This window comes from Saccopteryx bilineata, chromosome 1 (assembly GCF_036850765.1).
Source record: "Saccopteryx bilineata isolate mSacBil1 chromosome 1, mSacBil1_pri_phased_curated, whole genome shotgun sequence".
NCBI classification, from domain to species: domain Eukaryota; kingdom Metazoa; phylum Chordata; class Mammalia; order Chiroptera; family Emballonuridae; genus Saccopteryx; species Saccopteryx bilineata.
The window spans coordinates 359,285,875-359,298,542 of NC_089490.1; the positions used below are offsets into that span (position 1 = coordinate 359,285,875).

Below are 12,668 nucleotides of genomic sequence, written 5' to 3' on the forward strand. Positions count from 1 at the left end.
CTATTGTTTGCTGGAGAGGGGGTATTTCTGCCCAATCTGTTTTGCTGGAGAGGGCTGAGGCTGGTGGGCCTGTGAGTTGGGGTGAATCTGGAGGGGCTCGGGGCTTGGGAGCCCTAAGAGAAAAGGAGGCGATCTTCCTTGCCTGTTTGCTAGTCCGCCGTTATGAGACTTTAATAAACAGAATGGCCCACCATTATCTGGCTCCACAGTTCTTTTACCATCTGCCTGAATTCAATGGGAACCTTCACGGCCATGGGTGCAGCCACTGGCCTTGTGTCTATGTAAGGGTATGGGTGCTTGTGCTGAGGGCGGATTGCCTACTCGCCACTGTGAGGGGCCATTTTGCCGTTCATTTGTCCGAGAAATGGTTTTCCCCTGCCAGTTTGCTCGTCTGCCGTTGTGAGACTCTATTTAATTGGAATGGACCAATACTTTCTGGCTCCACAGTTTCTCTACCATCTGCCTGAATCCAATGTAGACCTGCCTGGCCTCGGCCGCTGGTATTACACCTGGTATAGTGGACTGGATTCGGATCAGATTGGTATGAGGCCGCCAACACCATTGAAGGGTGGGATAGAGGAGTGCTTGTTGTTCTCCAACATATGGTTCCCCATAGCTGTCCTTTTCGGGACCATGAGCTGGGTGTTTTTTACAGCCCTATGAGCAGAAACCAAGAGCTCTGTCCCAAGAGGCTGCTCAAGTTTGAGCCCTCCAGGATGAGCTGCAGACCGAGCACTGACAGCAGCAGGAACTGTAACAGGAACAAGAGGTCGACCACTTTTGAGAGCTGCAGTATGAGATGCAGGCTGAACCCCAATAGCACCTGGAACTGGGAACTGGAACAGTGCTGGAGAAGGAATTGTGGTTTTGTGAGCTGCAGTTTGCCCTGGAACCTGAATGTTGGCAGCAACAATTGTTGGAGAAACAACTGCAGGTTTAAGAGCTCGAGTTCCAGCTTCAGACTGAGAGCCAGGAGCTGCAGGAGCCGAAGCTGGTGCTGAAGACAAAGCTGCATCCATGCTGGAAGAGTGGCTCTGAGTCGGCGGTTGTAGTCATTTCCAACTCTTCTAAGGAGAAGGAGGTTCGGGCTGAAACTGCCATCTGCAGACTCAGAGCCTGGCCAGTGGTCGTCCAGAAGGTAAACCCCCAGCAACCAAGAGTCCCTCGTGGGCAGGCACAACCCCCTCTGCAGGCAGTGGAGCACTCTGTGGTCTGGCCCTACACCCAGGCAGAGCTGATGGGGTTGGGGGTGCAGTTCAGACAGAAACCCACCACTGGCTGCCTGGCTGCTGAGATTGTGGGACATAGGGGGTAGATGGCATCATGCTCTCTGGATCAGAGATGGAGAAATTGGCCGCCATTACCACGCACTCCTCCTTGAGGCAGTGTCTTCAGAACTGCCATGACAACCCAGGAAACCATACCCTATTAGAGTGGGTGATGGCTGCCATTCGTACAGCCTGGCAGAATGCTGGGGACTTGCTGGGGGCAGTGAGTCAGTGGCAGACCTATATGGACCTGTCCCGGGTCCTTTGGGAACTAGGTATAAAAAATGCTGCTTTCAACCTGAAGCCCCGTGGGCCAAATGAGGAAGTGTTTATGGCAGGGATGAGGGACCTTATTCTCTGTAAAGCCCATCATCCCTTTGTGTGTCACTAGTGGCTATCCTGAGCCCCTATGTGGGGCAGCCCATCACTGTGGTTACATGGATAGTGGCAGATTTGAGGGAGCTGGAGGCAGCATGGAATTATAAAGCTGTTAGAGCTGCTGCCTACGCTGCCCCCCTGACTAAGAAGAGAAACAGGCTTATAAAGGTCACCCAGACACAGATGTGGGGAGATTTGATTGTGGCCAAGGCAGATAGAGAGAAATTAGATGGCAGGTCTAATAAAGTCTTGGTAGAGCTTTGGCAGCAGTTTAAACTGCAACAGAGGTTTCAGCTGCTGAAAAAGTGGGGAAAGCCTGACCAGGTGGTGGCGCAGTGGATAGAGTGTTGGACTGGGATGCAGAGGACCCAGGTTCAAGACCCCGAGGTCGCCAGCTTGAGCGCGGGCTCATCTGGTTCGAACAAAAGCTCGCCAGCTTGGACCCAAGGTCGCTGGCTCGAGCAAGGGGTTACTCGGTCTGCTGAAGGCCTGCAGTCAAGGCACAGAGGAGAAAGCAATCAATGAACAACTAAGATCTCGCAATGAGCTTCTCATCTCTCTTCGTTCCTGTGTGTCTGTCCCTGTCTATCCCTCTCTCTGACTCTCTCTCTCTCTCTGCCCCTGTAAAAAAAATAAAATTAAAAAAATTAAAAAAAAAAATTTTTTAAAGTGGGGAAAATGGGCGGCCCTGGCAGCTGCCAAAAAAATGGCTGGTGTTTAAGTTGCAGGGTTGCAGGATTACTTGATGGAGACAGCTGAGGGGAGAGGAAGATCCCCAAGCCCCATTATCCCAGTTTGAATAGGAGAAGGCTGAGGGACCCATCCAATGAGGATGAGCAGAGGTGCCGGAGGCCCCATGTAAAACTGGCATTCCATTGGTCCCCTTCTAATGTGCAGCAGGTGTTGGCATTAGAAGGTACTAAGTGCTGTCAAGGTGGCATAAGATTTGAGTGTGTTTGACTCCACCAGGCCCTGTGAGCTTGCTGAGAGGTTTGGATGGGGCTTGTAGCAATGGACAGGATGCTTATGGAAAGGTGCTGAGGTCTGTCATCAAAGAGCTGTGTGGGTAGTTGCCTGTAATGGACTTTCACCTTGGGTGATTTGCACTGACAGCTGGGCTGTCTGTCATGGACTGATCATTGAGTGGTGTAATCAATGGACTCTTGTACTGTGACCAGAGAGGGGCACTGGCTCCCTTACTGGATAGACATGCCACTTGCGGGCAGTACTATAAGAGACCTTGATGGGGGACCACAGCACCTGTGGAGGCCCTTCTGCATTGGGAATCTGCTCCCATCCAGTTGCAGAGATGCACCAAGGACATTTTCTCAATGGACACGGCCCTGAACTGTAGAGGCCTTCCCACCTACCGTGGGGTAGGGGGCTAGAAGTGGGCCTCCAGTTAACTCTCTGGGCAGAGTGCTCAGGGAGACATTGTGAAGGGCACCTTTGTAATTATTGTGTTTACTGTATAACTTGTGCTGTTGCTGTAATCTGTTTCTATAATGTACCTCACTTCTCACACAGAGACCATCGCATAAGATGCCTGTTGCATATATTGTGAAGCAAGCAACGCTAAAGAGGTGGAATGTTGGAGCCCTGGCCGGTTGGCTCAGCGGTGGAGCGTCGGCCTAGCGTGCGGAGGACCCGGGTTCGATTCCCGGCCAGGGCACACAGGAGAAGCGCCCATTTGCTTCTCCACCCCTCCGCTGCGCTTTCTTCTCTGTCTCTCTCTTCCCCTCCCGCAGCCAAGGCTCCATTGGAGCAAAGATGGCCCGGGCGCTGGGGATGGCTCTGTGGCCTCTTCCTCAGGCGCTAGAGTGGCTCTGGTCGCAACATGGCGACGCCCAGGATGGGCAGAGCGTCGCCCCTCGTGGGCGTGCCGGGTGGATCACGGTCGGGCGCATGCAGGAGTCTGTCTGACTGTCTCTCACTGTTTCCATCTTCAGAAAAGTGAAAAAAAAAAAAAAAGAGGTGGAATGTTGGGAAAACAGCTGTGTTAAGTGTGCTCACTGGTTTACTGGCTGCAAGAACTTTGCTTGATTAGTGCGTGAGCACGTGGCAGCGCCACATGTGTATAGTCTATGTAAGGCTACGGGTGCTTGCCCTCAGGGCCGATGGTGGATTGTAGATTGCCTGCCCACCATTGTGAGGGCACATTTTGCTGTTTGCTTGTCTGAGAAGTAGTTTTCTCCTACCAGTTTGCTTGTCTGTCCTTGCGAGACTGTATTAAACAGGAATGGCCCAACACTTTCTGGCTCCGCAGTTTCTCTACTGTCTGCTACAATCCACTGTGGTGCCTTGTCCACCAGCATCACAGGGGGGTCAGCCAGGACAAAAAGTGCAGGGTCTAGACCCAGGGATAGTTATACATTCAGTAATATTAGCCTCAGAAGAGCCAAGAAAAAGTCCCCCCAAAATGACCCAGGGTGGGCAATGGTATACTCAGGAATGTGTGCGAGAGATAAGCTATAAGGGTGCTCAGTCTTGGACAGATGCTTTTGGACCAAAAAGCAGGACAGCCTGTGGGGAAACAGCTGTGTTAGGCTTACGCATTGGTTTGCTGGCTGCAAGCACTTTGCACGATCAGTGTGTGAGCACATGGCAACAAGCCACATGCGTATCTCTAAGAAAAGCTATGGGTGCTTTCTCTCAGAGGTGAGTCCCCCAGATCACTCTCCAGCACCACGAGGTATGGTTCCCTGATTCCCTCAGCCAGCACCGCGAGGGGCGGTTTTCCCGATCCCTTGCCCTCCACTGTGAAAAGCGGTTTTCCTGTTTGTTTGCTCGTCTGTCTGTGTAAGCCTCCACTAAATGGGAATGGGCTGATGCTTTCTGGCTCTGCAGTTCCTCTACCATCTGCCCAAACTCAATGTGGACCTGCCTGGCCTCGGCCACCAGCATTACACATCCCAAGCATCATCATGAGGGACATCACCGGATAGGGAGCCCTGAGACTGGCGACCAAGAACCAGCTCCACCCAGCAACTGCCCAGAGACTTTGGGCAAAGTCACTTCGCCTCTGTCTCAGGTGAGTCTCTGCAGGAAATGGATTGACCATGGGACAGCTGTGTTAGGCTTGCTCACTGGTTTACCGGCTGCAAGCCCTTTGTCTGAGTGGTTCGTGAGCACATGGCTGTAGCACATGTGTATGGTCTATATAAGTCTATGGGTGTTTGCACTCGGGTATTGCAGATGCACAGGTTACTTGCCTGTCACTGTAAGGGGCTATTCTTGCTGTTTGTTTGCCTGAGAAGAGGTTTCCCCTGCCTATGTGCTTGTCCGCCATTGTGAGACTTTATTAAATGGAATGGCCCAAAGCTTTCTGGTTCCACAGTTTCTCTATCGTCTGCCCGAATCCAAGGTGAACCTGCCCAGCCTCAGCCACTGGCATTACATGGACCAGTCCAAAGAAATGAAAAAGATGAACCATGGGACTGCTAGTGAGATTTTAATGGAGGAACTGTTTCCAAGGTGGGGGCAGGGCTGAGGGAAGCAACATGTGGTGGTGAAGCACTGGTGACCAGCAGCACCAGACAATGGGTACCACATCAGGGACAAGAGCAGAGGGCTCTCACAGGGACCCAACAGGTCCTAGAGCTACAAGAAAGAGCCACCAAACAGGAGCCTGGGCTTTGGGCAGAGGAAGCTACTCAATACTGCCTAACAGAGACCAGGCAAGGAGGGAGCAGGGAGGTGAACACCCCCTCTCCTCCTCCGGCTCTCCCTGGAGTCTCCAGCCAGTGCCTCCCAGCAGGAAGCCAGAGGCTAAGGCAGCCCAGCTGCTGCTGCCTCCTAGAGCACCGAGGCTGGTGGAGAACATTTGAAAGCCGGCCTGGGTGAGTAAACAGAGTGTCCAGCACACTGTCTCTGAAAACATTTCCTCATCCGAAAAGGAAAGAAGCAATCTCTGTCCTGCTACCCTTCAAGGAGGCTGTGAGTCTCAGGCAGGAGGCTCCAGCTGACGGGGACTGGGTGACTTCTGAAGTCCCTTTCGGCTCTCAGAGCCTAGGATTCTCGGCTAATAAAATCATCAGGAAGAAGGTCTGAGCAGGGCACCTGAGGCAGAAGGGTAAAGTCTGGGGAAGCTCGGCTGAGCCTCCTGGAGACACAGCAGAGTTCCAGCTCGAGTTTAAGCGGCTGTCACTGTGGGAACTGACCTTCTTGGGAAATGATCGGGTATGGGGGAAAGGTGTGGGTAAAAGGCCCAGATTCACATTCTGGCTTTGCCATTTATTAGCCGTGTGAAGAAAGGTATTAAATCCTCCTGCCTTACCATCCTGAACCGTAACACTGGGAGTACACGCTCACAGGCTTGTTGTAAGGATTAAATTCAAGGCGGTGATGGGAGTGCCTGGTGTGCAATGTGTCCTCATTACACAGGGCTCCTTTCTTTCTTGGAGACCCAGGGCATGGGAAGAAATGACCCAGACTGAATGGAAAGTGAAAATAGAAGTGAAAAAGCAAGCGGGCTCAGGGTGTTTCATGAGATGGGTTGCCTAGGAAACAAAGTCCCCTAAATAAGGGCTGGGTAAGTTCCCCCAAAACCCTAGAAATGCTGTAAGACAAGTAACATGAGAACATAGAGTGACCCCCAAGTGACTGTCCAGAGGACTCGGCCTCAGAGCAGAACAGGACTGTCCATGGTCCAAAACACATATCAGCCAAAGCCCCCGGTGCCCTTGGCCTGGCTCATCAAGTCTCAGTGAGCGCATACTTCTTCCAAGAGCACTCGGTGGCTTCCAAGTGCCTGGTGGCTGGGACAGATATGGAGGGTAAACTCTTGAGCATGTGCTCTCCTCTGGGGGAAGAGCACGGACTGGATTCTGGAGCAGGAGCTCTGGCTGCAGAGCCAGCTTTTCTGGATTCAGCTCCAGCTCTGCCATTGGTTGCAGCTTCTCTGTGTGTCTCCTCTCATCCGCTGAGCAGGAGTGAAGATAATCTACACCTCACCGAGCTTCCACGAGGGCTCAGAGCCTGGCGAAGCACACGCACCCAAGGGTGCGGCGTGACCCAACAACAAACAGCCCATGCTCACAGCTCTCCCCAAGGCTACCGCTGCACAGCAGAGAAGCTGCAGTAGAGAAATGACTTCCCATCAAAGACAGAGGAAGAGCTAACTCCTACCAGCCCCAGACTAGAAGGGAGCATATGCTGACTGGGGTTGAGAACACAAACATCCAGGCCCCAAAACTCTGAGTGCTGAGGTCATGGGGGCCTTGGGATGACACTAGTGGGGCAGGCTGATTAGACAGAAGTGACCTCCATGGTAACTAATTCACCAAGACTGTCCTCACAGCAAACCCAGGCACTACAGATGCTGAATGCCCTGTAGCTCCATGGGAGGGCCGTCCCAGTTAGCTCCACAATGAGATCCATAGCTGAGAATGGCAGAAGCTGGAAGGAGAGAAATCTTGCCTCAGTCCTGCAGAGATCACTCCCCCTGCCCATGGTGCACTAGAAAACAGTACAAACTGGGTAAGGTTCGCACTGCCAAGTGTGGGATCAGTCATTTCCAGAAAATGTTTCTATAATCTGTTTAAGAGTTCCAGGTATTGATGATAAGGGTAGACAACTTATGTAGACTCTGTCTATAAGCATAATGTACGATTTTTCAGGATAGACCAACCAAAGAAGCTCCCTCCTTCCTATTCTTTGTTGGGAAAAGAAATGACAGGTGGATTGGTTCCTCTCTGGATATACTTCCTGGGACACCAGCTCCCAGCCTACTTCCCGGCCCCATGCCGGCACTCAGTAAGTGTTCAATGCTGTCATTCCTTCGTGGGATGCACTGCTATCCAGCCCTAGAAAGACTGACACAGTCTAATATTTGGATCTAACCCACTGAAGACCCCTGAAAGCAGCCTGGATCCAGGCCCCAGCACATCTGAAAGGAGAAAAGGCCAACCATCGCCAACCCAGGATCTCCAGAACTCAGCCCTCTAGTCAGACGGGACAGTCTGGGCCTTCCTCTGTCTGTGGACTTTTGGGCCCAAGTCCCATGCCCCATCCCTCCTCTTCCAGCTGTCCGGATCCAGTTGGCAAGGGTGACAGCTCTTCCTGAAGTCCCTGAGCATCGCAGCTGTTCCAGAAGCGAGGCCAGGCTCTGGGCATACAAAAAGACCTAAGACACGATCCTTGCTCTCAAAATGTCCATCCCAGGACCTGTAAATAGGCCTATGGGTAAGGTTAAAAGGGGGACAGGAGCTGGATTGTGAAGGACCTTGAATGTCCAGCCAAGGGACTGTCTTTGTCCTGCGTTCAGGAATCAAGAAGGGTCTCTAAGGTTCTCTAAGCGTGGAAGTGATAAAATCAGCTGTGACTAAGCAAAGAGGAAAAGAAGAGCCCGGCCTGCTTCCTGAGCCCACAGCGCCCTAGCCACCAGACCAGTGCCAAGGGTATGTCAGCTCCTCCTGGACCAGAGTCCAGGTGCCAGGCTGGCTTTGTCTTTGCTCTCTCTCCCTCATTTTACCCCAGGCTTCTTCCTCTTCTCGCCAGCATGATAAGGGATTCAGATGGTCTTGTTGAAGGCCAGGAGTCTCCCGGACTTCTGGACTTGGAGACAGGTAGGTTGGGTTCTAAAACCAAGTTTCTTTTCCCTGAAAGGTCATGACCCCTCTCTCTGCTGGGTCCTGTTTCTATAAAATAGCCTTGCTTAGTGCTGTAAGAGTGCAATGGCATCAAGAGTGTCAAGGCGGCTGGTATGTGGCCTGAGGACCCAGAAAGTGGTCAATGAATGCTCGCAGACTGTGAACCTGACTAGCAGTTCTGGCTGGAGTCTCTGTGGGAGGAAGCCCAGCCAAGCCCAGCTCAGCAGGAAAAATGTTCCCTGAGAGAACTGGGGGTTGGGCGAGGGGTCACCAGTATTCTCAGACCATGTCAGCCAGGGCTCTGACCCCTCTGCTATCCCCTGGGTGGAAAGCGCTAGGGCTCCAGGCAGGGGTTTACAGGCTATTAATAGCTCACTGCTGCAGGCCACTGTCCAAGGGGCTCCGCGCCCCCCACCCCCCTCTGCTGCATTACTCTTGATAACCGCTTGAAAAGAGTTGTGTTGTTTGGGAAAGCTGTGAGGAAACGGGCATGAAATCTTTCCTGGAGAAGATTACCACTTTCCCCAAATTGTTGGTTTCCCAGCCCAACAATATATTCCATCTCTCTGTTTCCAGTAAGGGAAATGAAAGCCCTCCTTTCTGTTCCTTGTGTTGGGTTTTTCTTTAGAGTAATTGTCTATAAGTAGGAGTTCACATTGTAAGGCACTTGGGTGTTTTCTCATTTAATCCTTATCCCGAGGCAGGGGATACTGCTATTTTTGTCCCCCTTTTACAGGGAAGAAAACTGAGGCTATAAGAGCTCATGTGGTTCAGCCAGGGCTGCAGGGCTGCCAATGGCATCGCCAGGAGCAAAGTCAGGGCTTCCCCCTCCAAGTCCTGCACTATCTCTTTCTAGTGCCCCATGCTGCCTCTTGTGTCCCTAAGGAACTCCTTCCAATGGCTTCTCAGAGTTCCTGTCTGAAGTACACAGGAACAGAGAACTTCAGAGTTTGGAAGGAACTACCAAATTTCCCACACAAGGCAAGAACCCCTACTACAATATTCCAGGCATTGTATTCTATTTTCCAGGAGGGGACGTGAGGAAAGCCAACTTCACAAGCCTGTAAAGAAGTCGATCATCTAGGTTGCTTTCACTTAACCACACAGCATTGAGATCTGGACTTGACCGGCCTAAACCATAAGGGAAAATTTATCTAGGAACAAGAATTCTAGGGCTGATGAATTCAGTGGCTCTGTGATGTCATCGGGACCTGGGTTCTTTCCAGCATTCAGCTCTGCCATCCTCAGGGATCAGCGTTTCTCCACATGGGCGCAGGATCGCTGCCTCTGTTCCAAGCTTCACAGGCAGCCTCAGCGATAGCCGGTGGAAAAGAAACAGGGTGTTTGTTGTTTTGTTTTCCTCTGTGTGTCTTCTCCATCTTTTTTTTTTTTTTTTTTTTTTTTTTAAGCAAGGAAACCTTTCCTGGCATCCTGTCGGAACATTCTCTCAAGTTTCCTTGGCCAGGACTGAGCCTCATGGCCAGCCCTTAAACCAATCACAGGCACAGGGAATGAGATCATCAGAACAACTGGCCTGAAATAATGAAGATTTATTACGTCTCCTTGAGTCACAGAGAGGCGGCAGAGAGCCCAAATACAGCTGGGGACCTATCTGTCAGCAAGGGAAAAAGGGAGAATGGTTTGGGGGAAGCTACCTACTATCTCTGATCCTGGTGGATGCTATTTTCTTTGACATACTGGTGAAAAACAACTGAGATTAAATTGCTGCTTGGCATTTTGGCTAAAACCAAGTGTAGTATCTGTTCTTGTCAGTTTAATATCTAATATGTCCTCTATCTAAGGAAAATATACCATATTTCCCCATGTATAAGACACTCCCATGTGTAAGATGCACTTTAATTTGGGGGCCCAAAATTTGAAAAAAAATGTATTACTAAAGTTATTGAACTCCAAGTTTTATTCATCATAAAATTCATACAACTCCTCATCACTGTCAAAACTACCATCCATTAGCTTGTATCATCTGTGTCTGTTGACAAATTACTGTCTTCAACAATGAGTGCAAAAACAAGTGCCAAAAAGTGGGAAATGCAAGTTTAAAAATCTACAACCACTATATAAGATGCACCCAGTTTTTAGACCCCAAATTTTTCGGAAAAGGGTGCGTCTTATACATGGGGAAATATGGTATTAAATGTATTTTTGGAGCAGGGACATGGAATAGGAGCTTGCTCTATCCACTCCAAGCATTGACCCAGTATTGCAGTACTTCCTTCCGGGAATCGTGCACCCCCTGCAGTGGTGGGGGAGAATTAAAAAACAAAACAAAACAAAAAACTGAGAATGAGAACTAAATGACTTGAATCTTGTCTGTTGGACTTTATCCAGCACTCACTCACTTCTGTAATCCCAAGAGGATCTAGAGCAGGGGTCAGAAAACTTTTTGGCTAAGAGAGCCATGAACGCCATATATTTTAAAATGTAATTCCGTGAGAGCCATACAATGACCCATGTACGTTATGCATTATCCAATAAAAATTTGGTGGTGTTCCAGAAGACAGCTGTGATTGGCTCCAGCCACCCGCAACCATGAACATGAGCGGTAGGAAATGGATTGTAATACATAAGAATGTTTTATATTTTTAATGTTATTATTTTTTTATTAAAGATTTGTCTGTGAGCCAGATGCAGCCATCAAAAGAGCCACGTCTGGCTCGTGAGCCATAGGTTACTGACCCCTGATCTAGAGCAATGTTGTTGACTGTTATTGCTAACCAAACCAACTCAGTTTAATGCAACAAATGTTTAGGGGTTACCTACTATGTGCCAAGCAGTATGTAGGGTGCTGGGGGTACAGAGAAGAGCAAGGAAGTCTCTACTCTTGAGCTCACAATCTGGTACCTTTGGTTTTTATCATATATTACTACTGTTAGTATTAACTAACATTTACTTAGCATACTTGATGTGCTAAGCATTTTGAGAATATAAAATGTTCATATCAAGATTCAGTATAATTTTTTTGTATCCCATTTGGCAGGCAAGAAAGTGACACTGAATCCTGGCTGGGTAGTTCAGTTGGTTAGAGCATCATCCTGATATGCCAAGGTTGTGGGTTCAATCCTCAGCACATACAGAAATAAACCAATAAATGTATAAATAAGTGGAACATATAGTCAATGCTTCTCTCTCTCCCTTCCTCTCTCTCTAAAATCAATAAATTTTTAAATATATATATGTATTTAAATATATATATATAAAGAGACACTGAGCACTGAGGGGCAAGAAGTAACTTGCCCAAAGGTTCATAGCTCATGGGTGTTAGACCCAAGAACAAACGCTGGTCCACCTAACTCAAAACCCACCCTTTCTGTTCATCTTGTTCTCTGTGCTTCTCACCTACTTGAAAGTGCCAGCTTACCAAGTATAAAACAAACAATACTTATAATTTCTGTTGTTTAAACAAACAAAACCATATAAAGTTAAGCCAGTATGTGGGTGCATAGGTCTCAAAAGTTATTATCATAAGACTAATATTTGTCTCTCGTTTTCTTTTTTTGCTCTATTTGGTGGGGGTTGCCCTTCTCCTACTAGAAGATGCAAAGGTGAGCAGCTCCATTACTTTTTTCTTCTGGCTTTTTATGCCTCACATGAAGTTTCCAACAAAATAATTCCAAGATTAACATGTCTCCCCTCCCTCAGCTAGAGACCTATGTGAGGGGGAGAATCCATAATTAGGGAAGTAGAACGCTTCTTTGCTCTTTATTTTTTAGATAATAAATTTTCCTCAGGTCATAATCGCTGGTGAGTCATTTCTGGAATCCAGCAATCTCTCCATTTTGAATGTCAGACTTTGTTACCACCGGCCTTCTGGAGCTGCCTCAGGATGATCCAAAAACATGCTGTAATTGGCCACAGGCGAAAATGAGGCATTTGTTGGCCAGCTTTACTCAGAAGTGTCCATCTCACTATGTCATGTGGTTCAGGATCCCAGAGCTCCACTAAGAATCCCAGCTCGTCATCTTCACCAGCACAAGCTGCTCAGTCGCTGAGGTGCACTCTGCTCAGAGGACATCTTCCTGTCTCCGTTGAGGATATTTTGTATCCTAAAACAGATCTGCTGCCATCCTCTTGGGAGCCTAGAAGCTCGAGGGATAAGTAGTGAGCCACCCTTTTGGTCTAGGAAGCCTGTTGTAAAGGAACTATAAGAAAACCAATAGGGGCCCTGGCCGGTTGGCTCAGTGGTAGAGCGTCGGCCTGGCGTGCGGGGGAACCGGGTTCAATTCTCGGCCAGGGCACATAGGAGAAGCGCCCATTTGCTTCTCCACCCCCCTCCCCTCCTTCCTCACTGTCTCTCTCTTCCCCTCCTGCAGCCAAGGCTCCATTGGAGCAAAGATGGCCCCGGGCGCTGGGGATGGCTCCTTGGCCTCTGCCCCAGGCGCTAGAGTGGCTCTGGTTGCGGCAGAGCGACGCC

At 49.6% G+C, this 12,668-nt stretch overlaps 1 pseudogene; it reads left to right on the forward strand.

Moving 5' to 3' along the window:
- The first annotated feature begins 9,957 nt into the window (after positions 1-9,957).
- On the forward strand, positions 9,958-10,077 carry LOC136321450 (U2 spliceosomal RNA; annotated as a pseudogene).
- The last annotated feature ends 2,591 nt before the right edge of the window (positions 10,078-12,668 follow it).